We start from the raw sequence: 16,912 nt of genomic DNA on the forward strand, positions 1-16,912 counted from the left end.
AAAAAGTAGATTCATTTAAGAGGTTTCTTTATATTTAAAAAGTGCATCTATTTATGAAGGTTTCAAAGATCAGATTTTTCACTCCTTTTCACCAGGAAGCTGAAAGCTGAACTCAGAAAATAATTTTCATACTTGCGGGTGGTGATGCGTTCACTCCGCCAAGAAATGCGGGCCTTTCCTAAGCACTGTGCATTCTGCATCTTGTCAATCCCCCGCCTTGCCTCTTGGGGCGCGAGGCGTGAACTCGTTTGCTGCCCAGCTTGGTGATGGGAGGGCATCAGGGCCGGCTCCCGTTGGAGAAGCTTCCGTCAGGAGAGACATTGAGTGGGAAGATCTTGATAGAGACAAGGGATCGTGGTCTTTGAAGATGGTGTGACAGGGCAAAGGGAGAGATGGGGAGGGGGTTGGAAGGCACGAACTACTGGAGAAGGACTCCAAGGGGCCAGGGTTCTTTACCAGGAGCCATGAGGTAGCAGCTGGGGCAGGGAGAGGAATGCTGAGGGTCCCCGAGGGCGGATGTCAGACGCTAGGGAGGAAACAGTAGCTGGGCTCTGGCCTCCAGGTCCAGGAGCCATGGACACTGGATGAGGAGCCATGTGTGGGAGTAGAAGGTAGAAACAGCGGTGGTCACCTAACAGGAAACCCTGCTGCTGCTGCAGCCTGTCTGTCAGGCTGGGTCTGGAGGTGGGGTGGCCCCCGTGACTTCTCCACGGTCCTCCACCCACAATCACCAGTCTCAGATGCCATCACCAGCCACTCGCAGACTCCTACACCCTCTGTCTGCATTGGACTTTGGGAATCTGCCCCGTGGCTTTCTGGGAGCTTCCTTGTCCTTCAGGTGGGCAGAAGTGGGGCAGGTCCCTGAGCACCCTTTTGACCCTCTCGATCCCAGGAGTGTCAGACGTGACTGCGCTGCCCAGACAAGAGGCCACAGGACCCAAAGCAGGCCATGTCTGTCTGATATCCTTATTTCTCTGCCCACTAGGTAGGAGCTGAGAGGCAGGTGGGGACGGACCTATGAGTTCCACCTCTCCTATCAGCACAGAGCCTGGGCCATTCTGTCATCACAGAGTACAAAACTCATCTATTTTCCAAGGAAGAAGGCTCAGCAAGATGGCCAAATTGAGTTAGAAGGTGCCAGGGTGAGACACACACACACACACACACACACACACACACACACGCCTTGACTGCAGTAGCTTCCCGCAGGCAGTCAGGGACCACCCGCTTCATCAGGGTGTCCACAGCCTAAGTTACATGGCTGTGGGCTGTTACCCATTCCTCTTCACTTGATAAATGAATCTGCTGACCTTCTGAATTCCATGAACTGTCAGGTGTTTGTCAGTCTTTCCCCCCAGTTTTTCCACAAACACATTCTGAACATCTGCTCTGCGTGGCACCTGTGACAGGCTCTCTAGGGTCCAGAGGTGGGCTGGTCACAATTCTGGGCTTCATGAAGTTTGCATTCTAGGGAAGGATGAACCTCATAGGTAGGTGCATTCCTGACTTAGTCCAGCCACTGAGCAAAGACATTTCACAGACTTCCATCCCACGGCCAGCACTGCACCAGCACCTGGGGTGACCAAACCTGATGTGACCTGACCTTGAGCTCACGGAGTGGCCAGCCTGGTGGGGAAGGCACGTTGCAGTGGGGGGGGGGGAGGGGGAGGAGGACCAACCCCTCATCCTACAGCCAAGCCCGTGTGGTCCGTGCAGGCGCATTACGGAAGACTTCCCAGACAAGCAATACTCAGGTGAGAGTTGGCCATCTAGATTTAAGGGAGGGACCGAGAGAGAGAATGAGGGTCCCCAGCAGGGAGGGTCTGCCCTGGGAGCATGTGGCGTCCAGCGAGAACATGGTGTCTTCTAGAAATGTGTGTCATGTGGTGAGGTCAGGTCTGATAGGGTTGAGGTAGTCGCTAGGTACCAGGTGATGCGTTGCCCCGAGAGCCATGATGAAGAGTTTATATGAAGCACAGGGGCGCCCTGCAGGCCGAGTCGAGGGGTGACCTGATTGACTTTCCATGGCTGGTAGAGAAGCCTGGGGTGGCAAGCTGGCCTGCAAAGAGAAGTAGGCGCTGATGAAGGAGCTGCTCCTAATTTAGGTGACAGCGGGAGCAGAGTGGGACTATGAAAACTGGACAGAAGCAGATGCAAGAGGGTGTTTTATTTGTTCGTTTATTTTAAGATTCCATTTAAAAAATTCTTTATTTAAAAAATATACATAGCGAAACATAGACCAATTCAACAACTTCTGCATATGCAAAACACAGTGACATGGGCTATGTTCTTGAAATGGACAGTCACTCCTGCCCTCCTATTCTGGTCGGTTCCTCCCCTGTTGACCAAGGCCCACTCCCCCGACCCAAGCTTCCTATCTCACCTTTTAAGTCGATGCGAGAGATTTTCAAGGAAAGGAATTGTGGGACGGAGTTATCCAGGAGACAGGGAGGGTGAGGGCACCAGAGGGCTCCAGGGTCATTCTAAGGGAACGGAAGGATGTTGTGGTCACGGAGATGCCGAGCCCAGGGGGAGTACAGTCGGTGCATGTTGGATTTATGGGCGCACATCTCAGTATCCAGAGTAGGCCGGAACATAGAGGCTTGGGAGTCATCAGTGAAGCATTGGGGTGGTGCGGGGGAGATGGACAATGTGGGGTGAGGGGTGAGAGAGAGAGAGCAGGCTCTGGGGGAGATGCCAGGATTACAGGGAAGTGGGAGGCACAGGGAGTACTAGGGAGGGTCGTCAAAAGAGGACATGCACATCCTCTTGGGCCCTTTGAACAGTGGACAGTATCGCAGCAGGTCGTGCCCAGGACGTTCTGGCATTGACTGCAGCCAGGAGATGGGCAGCTGTCAGGGTCTGCCTGGGACATAGGTTGGGTGTGGTAGGGTGGGGTGGCTTCATTTGATCCGGAATGCCCGGGTCCTTGGGCCTCTAACTCCCTACCCCACCCCCACCTCGCCGGTACTCAATGGGAAGACCTTCCTAGATCCCACGTGCGAGGACTTCTGCAGTGATTCCAAGATGCGTCCCACAGCAGTGGCCTTCGTGCTGACGAGGGAAAACATATCCAAGGAGGAGAAGCCTTTCATCCAGTCCTCAACCAGCTGCTTCTGGAAAGCACTAAATAATAATACTATTTTTTTAATCTAGAAGAACTTTACATTCACGCTTGACTGACGCCCGGGCCCCATTTGTCCAGGGAGCCAATGAGCAGCCCGGGTTCAGGTAGCATGTGCAGAGGCCTCAGCTGGCCCGCATCCATCATCCCATCTGACAGAATTTACATCATTAATCATCAGCGGTAATAGAAAAGTCATTGGAATAGAATGTTGTCACAGGATAAATGTCTCCCAATTGCATATAAATGCCTCGGCTCCACGGTACTGTTTGTGCTGGAGAAATGCCGTGGCGTCCAAATGGTGTTTATCTCACATCCAGAAGCCATCAACAACATCGACAGCGGCTTCCACGCAAGGGGGAACTTCCCATCTGCTCCGCAGGCCCCTGTCTGTCCACAGCCGGGGCTGGGCCCAGACAGGGAGGCTGGGCCCCTCCGGGCGTTTTGGTGGACAGCCCATGCCGGTGAGACGACATGCAGGTTCCAAGAACTCCCAACCACGGCCCCTCAGCTTCGTGGCTTGTTGCTAGAGGGGGTTGGCAGGTCCTCCGTGGCTTCATGTCAGTTGATGTGGCAGAGGAGAGAGGCCGGGGGTCTGGGCCTGGCTCAGCCTTGCTGGCAGCCACAAGGGCCTCAAACTCAGGGTGCTTCTGGTGTGCACGGACTGCAGGCTCCAGGGGAGCAAGGTGCGGGGGCCCCGCACGATGGAAGGCCAAGCATAGCATTTCAAGGCCTGTTTACCGTGTTAGCATCAAGGCCACAGCGTGCTCTGGCTGGTTGTCTCTATTTTGTGACCTGAAAACACTCTGGGGAAAGTGCCGGTCTGCTGACACCTTTTTCTGGCCGTTTCTCTCCATGAGCTGCCCTGCCTGGGGTGCCAGGTGCCGGCCAGAGAGCCACGTGGCTTAGGACGGGAGGTATTTTTGTTTGTGGTTGCTGCGTTTGGGCAGGATTATTTCTGTTTGGAGCCTGAACCTCTCCGTCAATTCGGGGCCTTGGCACCTGGAGGGGTCAACAGGGGGTGTGAGTGCCAGAAGCAAGGCAGGGCATGCCAGGGGAGGCTCGAGGTCAGAGGCTGTGTCCCTCTGCAGAAGGCTGTGGCCTGGGGCCTCTGTGAAGGACAGACGCCACATGACAGACGGGGTGTTCTAAACCAGAGCCAGGTGTCTGGGCTGATAAGCTGGGGACAGGACTGTGTCAAGCGTGCAGGTGGTGGGAGAAGAAATAGACTCCCCCTTTCTCTGCAGAATCCCATCCATCACTGCCCAGCAGACGTGGGACCGAGTTGAGCCTGCCTAGCCAGATGGCTCCCAGTCTTTGAGTATCGTGAACAGGTACAACGTTGAGGATCCCTGGTGGTGCCGTGGTTACTTGTTGGGCGGCTAACTGCACGGTCAGCAGTTCAGAACCACCAGCTGCTCCGTGGGAGAAAGACAGCGTTTCCTATTCCCATAAAGATTCACAGTTTTGGAAACTCACAGTGCAGATGTACCCCATCTTAAAGGGTGGCTATGGGTCGGGGAGTTTGGCGTGGTTTTGGTACCACATTGGTGGGGCTGACATGGGAAGAAGTGGTCCACTTCTCATCTGAGGGAGCAAGGCCAGTAAAAGACAGCTGCCATCTACCACCTCACCGTTTCACAAAAAGGAGGCGTTTTGACGTCAAAAGTAGGAGAGGGCATGCTCGGGAGATAGATTTAAGTGGAGTGAATTTTGCTCTCTGAAGAACCTCTTCCAGGGTTCTCCTTATTGTTCCTTTCCTCCCTGCTCACTGTGTCAAAGACCGGCAACAGCCGATTGATCTGCGGTCCCTGGTCTGATTTGGTGAGCCAGGCCCTGGCTGCCACAGAGGCACAAACTGGCGTGCCAAGGGAAGAAGCCAGTGGGGGGTCCCACCACGAGGAGGCTTAACGTGTCCTGCCAGTGGTTCCTGGCTCCATCACAGATCATCTTAACACAGGAGGGGTCAACACCCATCGTTCATTATGATTCTCCTCTCTCGGGTGTGGTTGGACCGAGACAAGTAGGTCATTCTTGCTTGGTCTCCAGTGCCTTCACTCCACAGTGGCTACCTGGTGGCTGCATTATGGCTTCCCATATGAAGATGCTCACAACCAGGCACAGACAGTAGGGCATCCCTGCCTGTACATGGAACCCAGAGCTCCAAGGGTGACACACACACACAGAGCGTGAGCCAGGTGGAAGCATTGGAAGTGACACAGTTATTTCCACCACATTCTGAGTCACAGGCAAGTCACTCGGGACAGTCTTCATCCAAGGAGAGGGGAGTTAGACTTTGACTTCTTGAGGAGAGACGGTGTATTCTTTGAAGAATATGCAGGAATGTGAAAACCACCACCTGGGTCTTACAGGGTTCCCCTAATAGCCCTGCATCTCATTTGAAGGCCTGCTGGGGCCTCGGACCCCCCACCTCCCTCGCTCCCTGAAATGCCCTAGGAAGGAATGGTGGGAAATAAGGAAGCTGCTTCTCCCGGGAGTGGGAGGCAGGCTCTGCTCTCTGGTCTCCACTTGTGTGGCCATGAAGGAACACGGTTCATGAATAAGGTACATTCTATCAAATAAGTATCAATTAAGCTCTTTTGTGATCATCCTGGAGATGATGAATGAAAGTCAATTTAGAGAACTAGCCAACGAAAGAGCAGAGACTTTAGTAGTACAGTACAAACTGGAAATTCCAAGTTTCATAAGAAGACATCCAGCCCTTCCTGAGTGCTGCTGGGTGCCAGGGCCTGGACGAGGTGCTCTGGGGACCCAGACAGGGATGCTAAAGATGTGGATGGGAGCAGGCAAGTCTCTGCTTCTGAATACACACAGGACTAGACGGAAGGATAGTTCCATTATCCCATAAGACCAGGGAGCAGGGTGCTGTGAAGACCCATTTGCTTTGATTATTGTGGTAAATTCACGAGCTACAGAAATCCTTGGCACAATCTCCACATGTACGCTTTATGGACATTACTTATGGTCATGACATGGTTCAACCATTACCCTCCTCTGATCACAGGTGACACTGTTGTTGGTAACAGAAGCTCAGCGCAACCTAAGCATGCCTTCCTTCCCTCCTGCTGCCCAGCCTTCTGTGGCCACTAGTAAACCTTGAACTCTGATTAAAATAAAATAATGAAGCAAGGACCAGCGAACCACTTCCCACCAAGTTGACTGAGTCATGGCCACCCCGCTGGTGTCGGAGTAGAACTGAGCTCCAGAAGGCGTCCAGGGGCTGAGTTAGAAGAATTAGATCACCGGGCCTTTCTTCCAAGGCCCTCCTCCACACATGGATTCCAACAGCCTCTCTGAGTAACTGAGTGTGCATTTGCACTACCTGAGGATCTCTGGTCTCATGAGGCCTCTCCCTCTGTAATTCCCAGCTGTGGGATGCGGGTAGGGTGCTGGCAGTGTCCCCTACTTAAGGGGGGTGTCAGGGTTCCCAGGAAAGGAAGAATGGTAGACTGCCTCCTCCCACATGGCTGGGCCTGGAGGAACAGTTGCCCTAGCATCATGCCAGAGACTAACCTGCTCAAGGTCCAGGTATGTGCGATGCACGTGGATGGGTGCGACAGGGACATGGGTACGTACAAGCCTGGGGAGAGGCTCAGGTGGAAGAAGCGGGCACCCACATGGAGGCTTTTCTCTTACAAGGAGATGGTGGCTGGCTGGAAACCAGGCCCTGTCCCTTGAACCTGGCCCAGCATCTGCCCTGGAGTGACCTGGCATTCCCTCTCCCCTCCCCCCCCCCCCCCCCCCCCGTCCTCTTCTTGCAGTGCCTGTGTTCAGATCCTTGAGTCTACCCACCATGCTGGCCTTACTGTGGCCGCTCAGATCCCTGAGAGTTTAAGCCTATGACAGCCCAGCCAAACACCCTTCAGTGGCCTTCTGAGACCCCAGGAAGACCATCTGGCTGCCTCTCGCATCTCCCCTGACCCCAGAGAAGACTGCGTGAGGGAGCTTTTGAAGTTCTGTCTGTTCTCTTCTGCTCACGACTCTTCCAGAGAAAAGCCACCTCCGACCATTCCTTCCGGAGAGGTGGGCAGGCTGCTAGTGCCAGACCAGGCACCATCTCAGAGGGAGATGGCGGTTTGCCTGCTAGTGGGTCTGAGTGAGAACACTGCCAGGGAGGGGGGGGGCGGGGCTCAGGGCTACCAGTTACTAACAGTGACCAGTCACGATGGAGCACTTGTCCAATGCAGGCCAACTTCCACGACAGGTGGGGCAGGGAGCACCCAGACACCCTGACCGTCCCTCCAGACCTGCCCTGAAAGTTTGATTTCTTCTCTCGGACCCCACCCCCTATCCCTGCTGGAATTGGTGCATCATTGCTTTAGGCCACACCTCTCATCTGGAGGGGAGAGAGCCATTGCTCAAGAGGTAGAATTCACAAGAAACAAGAACCCTCCCTGCCAAGCAAGCTGGCCTGTCACTCCCCAAGCCGAGAAAGGGAAGCTCACCAGCCTTACAGACGATGAGCGCTTCCACCAAGCCAGGCCTGCCTGCCCGCTCTCCCATCCTGATGCACTTTGATAGAGAGTTACAGGGTGTCGGCCAAGTGCCAGGCTCTCTTCCAGGGGCCAAGGTCATAGCAGACTGAAAAGAGGAAAGCCCTGCTTTCTTGGAGCTTACCTTCTGGCCGGGCGACGGGCATGAAGAAAGATAGTGAGAAGCCTGCTGGAGAAGAAGCAAGTGGAAACGGGTGTTGCTTTGTTTCAAAGGAGGAAGGGAGGGAGTTGGGTCGGAGAGAGTCTCTCAGAGCTAAACACCAGCTGAGCAGAGACAGAAGGAGCCAGGAGTCCTCAGCACCCACCCTCTGTGTTTCTGAGCCGGCACACCCAGGATCATACCCCTTTCATCACCCATCACGGGCCACATCGGCCCTGTCAGGGAGAGGGCGAGCCCTCTGGCCTGGCTCCTCTCTGCCGTCCCCCACTGCTCGGCCCCTCCGCTCTCCTGAGCCAGTCCATGTGCGGAGGAGACATACATATATTTAGACTCTTCTGTACTTCCTGGGGTAGCAGTACTTTATTCCTGGTGAAGAATGAGGAAAATGGGTCAGCTGTATTTACTAAGAAGCATGCTCAAGCTCTTTCTGAGGCTATTTATAAACTTTAAAAAATGTGCGCTAAGTTTTTACATCTTATTGGAAGCCAGTGTGCCTATAAATACCCTTTCTATTACTATGCCGGGGAACCAAGCACTTGGGAATACAAGCAGGTTGAGTGGATGTCTCCGTTATCTAGCGCTGTTATAACAGAAATACTACAAGTGGATGGCTTCGGCAAACAGGCCTTTATTCTCTGACGGTTTAGGAGACTAGAAGGCCAGGTTCAGGGCGCTGGCTCTAGGGGCAGGCTTGCTTTCTCTGTCGGCTCTGCAGGAAGATCTGAGACTGTGCCGAGATTCCTTCTGTTCCTGGGCCATCTTCCTGTGGCTTTGCATCTCTTCCCTCGTTGCTGCTTGCATGTAATCGCTTCTGCAATCTTAAAGAGCCCTTGCGGCTAGCGGTTACCTGCTAACCACAAGATCCACAGTTCAAAACCACCCACCACTCCGAGGGGGAACGGCGGGACTTTGTACTTCTGTAGGGAGTTACAGCCTCAGAGACCGACAGGGCCTCGTCGCCCACCCTCTCCTGTTAGATTATTAATGATTTGTCACCGACTCAACGCAGTGTTTTGTTTTATAATCTCTAGAGAGATTGACTCAAGATGTACCCTACCCTAATCCTGCCTCATTAACACAACAAAACGAACCAGTCAAAATGGGATTATAGCCATGGCATAGAGGTTAGGATTTAAAACTTTGGCGGCTGGGGACGGGGCGGAGGGGACATAGTTCAATCCAGGACATTCCAGGTGTTGCCCCACCCCTCAGTTCATCTTGTCACATGCAAAACATTTACCTCATTTTATCCTTTCCAGAGTCTGAAATCAACTCCACATCCACTAGATCACCTATATCAAATATCCTAGGGGGAAACATCCTTTTCACCTGGGAACCTGTGAAATTGAGATGTCAAGTTATCGGTTTCCAAAGCACAGTGCTGAAATAGGTGCACCATAGCTGTCTCCATTACAAATGGGGGAAACTAGAGCGGAGGCGGGGGATAAAGGGCCCCCAGCCAATCCAACCCACAGCAGCTCAAGTTACACGAGCTCTCTTGGCTGAGAAGAATCGCATGTTCTTGGGGTCCATCTGGGTAATGGACCGCTCCCCCAGACTCTGGCCGTGGGCCATGCCTCTGGATTCTGGGGAGAGGCCCCGTGCTGGGCTTTGGCTCTGCCCTCCAGGATCTCTGGGATGGCAACTCCTCCCTGGGCTTAAAGCAGCCCTCTATTTCCTTAGTCCATCTGAGGGGCGGCCCTGTTTCTCCTGCCATGTTGACGGTGTCAGTCTGTGCCCCCTCTTGGAGCAACCGCCTCAGTCCCCTGGCACACCTGAACAGCAGCTCCACACTCCAGAGCTGAGTTGGCAAAGGTCTGACTCTCGGAAACTTAGAGAGGTAGCACATTTCTCTGATACCCAGGAGACTGTGCCCCCCTTCCCCCCCCCCCTGTTGATACCAAGATGCCCTGCTTCCCCTGCTTCTTCCCATAGTCCCCCTGCTCTCTGAGCCGCTCCTGGCACGGTCCTTGGCTTTTCTTAGAGTACAATGGATTCTGTTCCTTTGGCCCCTTGCCTGCCTGTAGAATTCTTAGAGGCAGACAGTTCTTTCCTTTTGTTGTTTCACTTTCTCCCTCTGTCTAAGCTGATGGGCTTTCTGCTGTCAGATCTATCGGGCACAAGATCAATCTCTGGAACAAGAGGTTTTTGTGGCCTCATCCTTGGTGAAAATGCTAGGATCAGAAGTCCTTAGTCTATGCAGTAGTATTCAACAAATGTTAAGTTTGGAATAGTTCATTTTTAAGCCCACCCCCTCTCCTCTCACATTTTACTATAAGTGGGAAGAGAAAACTGCATGCCCCCGTAAGATCATTCTTAGAAATCTCATCAGCCAGCTAGCTATCCAAGTTCATCACGGGTAAATTCTACCTCCCACCAAATATTTGAACAGGATTCTGACAAGTTCTTTGCCACTGCCTACAAAGCATCACCCTTCCTCCTTAGTTCAACCCCATGCCTCACCATTTTCTTTTAAAGGCTCACTGGAAGCACATATATTTATTTTTCATTTAAATCACTTTATTGGAGCCTCCTACAGGTATGATAGCCATCCATACATCAATTCTATCAAACAAACAAACTTGTACATCTGTTCCCATTGTCGTTTTCAAAACATGATCTCTGCAGAAGCACACTGACTGCTCACACGCCTAGTGACATTCCATTGCTGCCGCCACACATAGTAGCTAAGACAATAGAAGCTTTCTCTATAGCTCTCTTCACTTCCTCCTGAGCCCTCACCAGAATTGCCTTTGATGTCTATCATTCTACCAGCAGTCACTTCAAGGCCATTCCGCCTGTTACTATTAGGCGCCGTAAAACTTAGAGCCTCTATCCATTACACAATTCCAAAACCACTTCCACATTTTAGGGAACTGTTAGAACAGGACTCAACTCTTCCTGTACCAATTTCCGTCTTAGTTATCTAGTGCAAATAGTGATTTTGATGACGGCTGGCAGCCCGCCTGCCCCTCGGTCTGATGTTTCTGGGTGGGTTTCATGTGGCCTGGGTCTGGTGGGGAGAGAAGGGGTGGTGGTGTTCTGGCTGTAGAACAGCACACTCAAGTCCTGCTGTGCACTAGTGGCTGGGGTCCTAACCCCTCCCCTGGACATGGAGCCACGGAGAGTAGGGGGATGACTCCAAAGAAGGCCAGGTGCCCTGAGCCTGGGCCCCTGAGCAGCTGTTTCTCTGCTTGTTATTTAGGTCTCTGTTCCTGATTGCTCTATGCCTATCATGTATGCTGTCAGCTCCAAAGTGGGTCCTGCAGGCATTGCTCTCCGGACTTTGGGCCTGACCCAAGCCTCTCTTCTCCCTGACTCCCCTTGTGAGCTCCCAGCCTCTACGGCGCTCCCGTCTGTGATGCCCACGCGCCGTGTCATGGGGTCACATTCACACACTGTGCCCCATGCTCAGAAAACATGCAGCACATCCGTCCCCCTCCAGGAGGTCTGCTTGTTCTTGCCAGAGAGGAGGCCTAAGGTCCTGGATGGTGAATTCACTCTGGCAAACTTAATGGAATTGCGTCCAGCAGCCCCTGTTGGTCATCAAGAGCCCTGGGCTGTCCAAGCGGGTAACCTGCTTGGCTCCCAACAGAAACGTCAGAGGTTTGAATCGATCCAGAGACGCCTTGGGGAAAAAAGGCCTGTGGTGATTGGTTTCCGAAAGACCAGCGCATTGAAAACTCTGTGCCCTCCAGTTCCGCTCTGGTTGACAGATGGTCTGCTTGGTCTTGTGGGGCAATGTTCCGTCTTTCTAAGCGCCTCCTCTCTTGTCCCCTCTGCTACTGAGGAATCGGAAGGGGTTTCCTTTTGTTGCCTGGTGGTGGTCGCGAAGGGAAAGGGTCGGTACACGGGGGGCTTCTTTGAGGCCCACTTTGATGTGTGCTTTAGAGAACTGCTCACTAGCCCCAGAGGACTGCTCACTAGCCCCATCCGAGCCTGGAGGGAGACGCCCCTTGTCCCTGTGGTGGGCATCCGCAAAGCGGCCTCTTCATACTGAACCTCGAGGGCTCCCCTCGCCAGGCACAGGGGCTCACAGACCACGAGGTGCTAACTTGCCTTTGGGCTCACCTGCCCGCGGGGAGCAGTTTCGTGGAGGAGGTGTGAATCCCGAAGGGCTTGGCTGGGGACATCATGCCATCTCTGCTGGGGGTGTCATGCCCGTAAGAAAAGCGACCACCTCCGTAACCACCCCTTGCTGAGCACTCGCCCTGTGTTCTCCACCCTCTCCATGCAAGATCCGGTGTGATCTTCAGGCAAGAGGACTGGTATAAGTCTGAAAGAAGTTATTTTAAGCCGGTCGCTTAGGACGGCACTTGGCTGTGGAAAGTGTGTACTCCTGCGTGCTGGTTCGGATAAGAGCGCTCAGCAGCGTCTGTCTACCTGCTCCTTGTAGGGAGGGGCTGTGGGTCACGTTTGTTCTAGAACAGAAAATCCCACACGTTCATGGTCATGCACCGATGATTTCTTTCATGGTATCTAGGCCAATAGAAATACCTTACAGTTCCACTTATTAAGTTGCTAGGTCCAAACAGCTTAATAAGTATTTATGTCCTAACAACGTAATAGCTGTTTGAAAATATAATCGACACCATTTTTATGTCAGTCCTAAATAACCAAATTACTGTCTTCATTCCCTAATATTATAACAACAGAATATACCGTACACACGTTGGTGGCCTTAAAGAACAGAATCTACATTTCCTCACGGTCTGGAGACTGGAAGTGGAGATTGGGGCCACTGGCAGGGCCGTGCTGTCTTTGGGTTGGCCCTAGGGGAAGGTCCTGCTTTGTCTCAGTGTCTGTCTTGGTCTTCCTTGGCTGATGGACAGATCCTCACATGGTGTCTGTCTGTCCCTGAGGGTCTATTTCCCCTTAGAAGAGATTAGGCTCAGGGCAGCTCTGTGCTCTCCGGGCCTCCTTGACATGCCGAAGACTTTCCAAGCAGCAGGGATGTTCCATGGAGTCTTTGGACTTGCAGCATTGCACCGTGGCATCTCCAGCCTCATTTCCGTCACCAAGGCCATATTTCCAACTACTGTGTCTTCCTCTTGGTTTTCAACTTTTGCCTTCCAAACACCAGTAATCAATGCATCTTAATTGTGGTTTGATCAATCTTAGATTGAAGAAGTTGGTAGCAAGCCTCAATTCCTTCATCGCTAGTTTTAGTGGTTGGTATATAAACTTTGAATAATAGTTGTATTAACTGCATTTCTTTGTAATAAGTAGGTATGATCTTGTCTCAGACAGCGCTGTACTGCAAGGTGTACCTTGCAGTGTCCTTGGGGATGATGAAAGTTCCGCCCTTTCCCGCGAATCGGTCCTTCTCGGCACAGGAAACCACACGACTGATTTAGAAAGACCCATAGCAGTCCCCTTCTGCTCACTGATGTCTAGCATAGTGATCATTTTGGGGCCCACCACTTTTGGTGGTGTGCGATATTCCCAGGGTCACGGTCTGTACATTCCCGGTTCCGATTATTAACAAATGTTTGCGGCTGTTTCTCCCCATTTCAAGTTACACCCCATGGGCAAGTGAAGGTCCCAGGAGCGTGGCTACGCCATAGCTCTGAAGAGGACCCAGCGCTGAGGCGGCGGCACTTCCTCCGTCAGAGTTTGAGTGCCTTGGAACCTGAGGGGCGCATCTCTTTGCGCTAACTCTGATGACGTTTTTGCCCTCCATGAGGTTTTCAGTGTCTGACACGGTTCTGCTGCGCTTCCCATGCTTTCCAGAGGCTAATTCCTCAGACGTGGGCGACCTAATCTTTCTCTGTAGTCTCTCTTTCGTCTGGAAGCTCTGCTAAAACCTGGTCACCTGGGGTGACCCTGTTAGTATTTGAACTACCAGTGACAAAGCTTCCAGCCTCACAGCAACCTTCAAGTCCTACCGTAGTGTGGCCAACGGACAGAGAGGGTGGTTTGTTCCGTTGTGCACATGGCACTCTGAGTGGGGACCCGGCAGCAGCAACATGGCCTAACCAGGTCAGATCTACAGGTAGGGCGATGAGAACCGGCCCCATATTTCTGGAGGACACGATTCTATCCATATCCCTTCTCCATGGGGGATATTCCCCTCGAGGGCACTGCCCGCTTCTCAAGCCCTGGAGTCAGACGGTGCCATCCTTATTTCCAGTTCCAAATGGGTTATTTCAGCAACCCATAAAAACCCCAGCTTCACGGTGGCAGGGCATCCTCCAGGGAATGGAGGGGAAACTCGTGTCCCAACTGGAAGCTCCCTGAACTCCTGAGGTGTCTGGCAACTCTCCAACAGGTTTTAAGTATTCCCTGCTTTCCTCAAAAAACATAACCTATATGACGTGAGCCCCTGGGGTTTGAAAAGCGGGTGAGCAGCCATTTAAGATACAGCAACCGGCCTCTTCTCATCTGGAGCAAAGAGGCGTGAAGACATCAAAGACCCGTGCAAGTAGTTCATCCGTAGGACGAACGGAGCACATGACCATGACCTCCACTACTCGGGACCAGGAGGACTTGATGGGACCCAGCTGCCGCTGTGGACCACTCTGACCAGGCTCATCCTAGAAGGCCCTGCACAGAGAAGGAGAAAACAAAACTCAGAGTCATGAAATAGACCCGACTTCTGGTCTGATCGAGACTGGCGGAACCCCTGAGTCTATGGCCCTTAGACCTTTTAGACCTTTCCCCCCCCTTTTTTTTTGGTTTTCTAACATCCTCCTTTTTTTCTTTTTTAATTGTTTTATTAGGGGCTCATACAACTCTTATTACAATCCATACATCCATCCATTGTGTAAAGCATATTTGTACATTCATTGCCCTCATTCTCAAAACATTTGCTTTCCACTTACGTCCCTGGCATCAGCTTCTCATTTTCCCCCTCCCTCCCCGCTCTCCCTCCCTCATGAATCCTTGATAATTTATAAATTATTATTTTGTCATATCTTGCCCTGTCTGACATCTCCCTTCACCCACTTTTCTGCTGTCTGTCCCCCAGGGAGGAAGTCAATGTACATCCTTGTAATCGGTTCCCCCTTTCCAACCCACCCTCCCTCTACGCTCCCAGTATCGCCACTCATACCACTGGTCCTGAAGGGATCATCCACCCTGGATTCCCTGTGTTTCCAGTTCCTGTCTGTACCACTGTACATCCTCTGGCCTAGCCAGACTTGCAAGGTAGAATTGGGATCATGATAGTGTGGGTGGGGGGGGGGGGAGGAAACATTTAGGAACTAGAGGAAAGTTGTATGTTTCATCGTTGCTACATCACACCCTGACTGGCTCGTCTCCTCCCCGAGCCCCCTTGGCCCTTAGACCTTTAAGCCTGGAATGGAACCTACCTCCACCCCACCCCCATCCACGTTCAGCCAAACTGTAGACAGGCCTGTGCAGTGAGCATTGACGTCTGTGAGGCACATACTCCTAAGAACAATCACACGTAATGGCTACAGGGCAGCATTTGCCCCAAAGGAAAGCTTGGAAGGCAGGAAAGAAGGCCTAATGGAAACGGAGCCCAAGGGGGCACAGCGCTGTGGCATTGAGGGGTTGCACCCAGTGTAGGAACCATCATGCAGGTGAATTGTTGAATGGGAAATTCATTTACTCTGGGAACCTTGACGTGAACTACAATGGAAAGCAGACAACCTTGCAGGTCCCTCGAGTGCACTGCATCTCTCCGGGGCCATTTGTCCTGAGTTTGGGGGACCGTATTCCTAGTGGCTGGCAGCCTTCCCCTGGTGACTCTGGGGAGAAGACTGCCAGCCCCCAGGTTCTCAGGCTCCTATCTACCCCTCCCCCTCCCTGAATCATCGTGACAGGCACAGGCAGGCTTCTGGCTCTACCATGCTGTGGGCCCTGTTCTCCCACCTCGGGGAGAGTCCTCTTCGCCCTGCTGAGGAGGACACTGACTCCGAAGACTTCCCTTCTGCGCAGGGCTCTCAAGTCTGCGGCTGTCCTTGGCCGTCAAAACCGAGGGTCCCCTTGTCATTCGGGTAGGTGGGTGGGGTTGGGTGCCCAGGGAGCCCACCAAACAGGCAGATTGACAAGAAAGGGACTCTGAAAAGATTTTTCAAATGAGCACACGACAAGCTCATTTGTGCATTAAGTGCTGGTCTTCTAGCTGAAAGGTCGGTGGCTCAACCCCTGCATGGTGCCGCGGGAGCAAGATGGGGCGGTCGGCTTCAGTAAAGAGTTGCAGCCTTGGTAATCCCATGAAGCAGCTCTGTGCCCCCTGCTGGGCGGTCAGGAGTCAGGATTGGCTGGACGGCAGTGGGTTTGGCCAGGTGTTTCGCACCTTCCTGTCTAGCAGGTGCCTCTTGACCGGGGAGGGCTGTCTTATTCAACAGGTGGTTCTTGTTGTGTGTGTGTGGTGGGGGCTTTGCTTCTGCTGACCCACGGGAAGCCCTCCCTTTAACACTCACATCTGTGCTGCCCATCTCAACTCTGTCCATGTCCCGATGGACCTCCCATCGACCCCAGAAGATGCTTCTGGCTGTGGTACCTCCCCACTCCCCACCCCCTTATTCATCCCTCACCAAGAATTGACCCTCGGTCAATTCCAAAACATCCCCAAGCTCCCTCTCACCAGTCTTCCTACCGGGAGCCCCCTCTCTCAGCTCTTCCCATGGCTGCCCCTGCCCATTTCCCTTGTCTCCCTGTAAATGTCCCTTCTCAGAGAGCCACTCGCAAGCCACCCCATCTAGAGAAGACCCTCAGTACCCCCTCATTTAATTTTGGGTTTTCTCAGTTCATTTAAGGCTTCCCCACTCCATGCTAGGGTGTACTCGCGCTTGAGGAGGGGCGAGGGTGGGGAGGGCATCTCACCTCTAGCCGGTGTCTGTCCTGACAGTCCACCTTCACCCAACGGCAAGGCCTTCCAGGACCAGTTCCTTCTCAGCTGCTTCCACAGAGTGGAGGCAGAGTGACCCCCTGGCTCTCTTCCCCCCACCCAGCCATTTCTGTACTTGGGGTGCACAGTAAATACTAATCAACTGCTCCCCCTGAGAGCCCGAGCATAGCCCTCTGCTCAGAGCGGGGCCTCTGTGTTCTTCCCTCAGCCTTGCCAGCCCTGGACCACCACCCTGAGCCAGATTCAGTTCTATTCCTGACCTGTGGCCGGAACATCCCCTTTCTGGCCTCAGG

General features: G+C 53.0%; 1 protein-coding gene across 1 annotated transcript in view; it reads left to right on the forward strand.

Moving 5' to 3' along the window:
• CAMTA1 (calmodulin binding transcription activator 1) overlaps nucleotides 1-16,912 on the forward strand; it is a 1,074,576-nt gene that overhangs the window by 140,640 nt on the left and 917,024 nt on the right. The gene's annotated exons all lie outside the window — the stretch shown is intronic.

This window comes from Tenrec ecaudatus, chromosome 1 (genome assembly GCF_050624435.1).
Source record: "Tenrec ecaudatus isolate mTenEca1 chromosome 1, mTenEca1.hap1, whole genome shotgun sequence".
Taxonomy (NCBI): domain Eukaryota; kingdom Metazoa; phylum Chordata; class Mammalia; order Afrosoricida; family Tenrecidae; genus Tenrec; species Tenrec ecaudatus.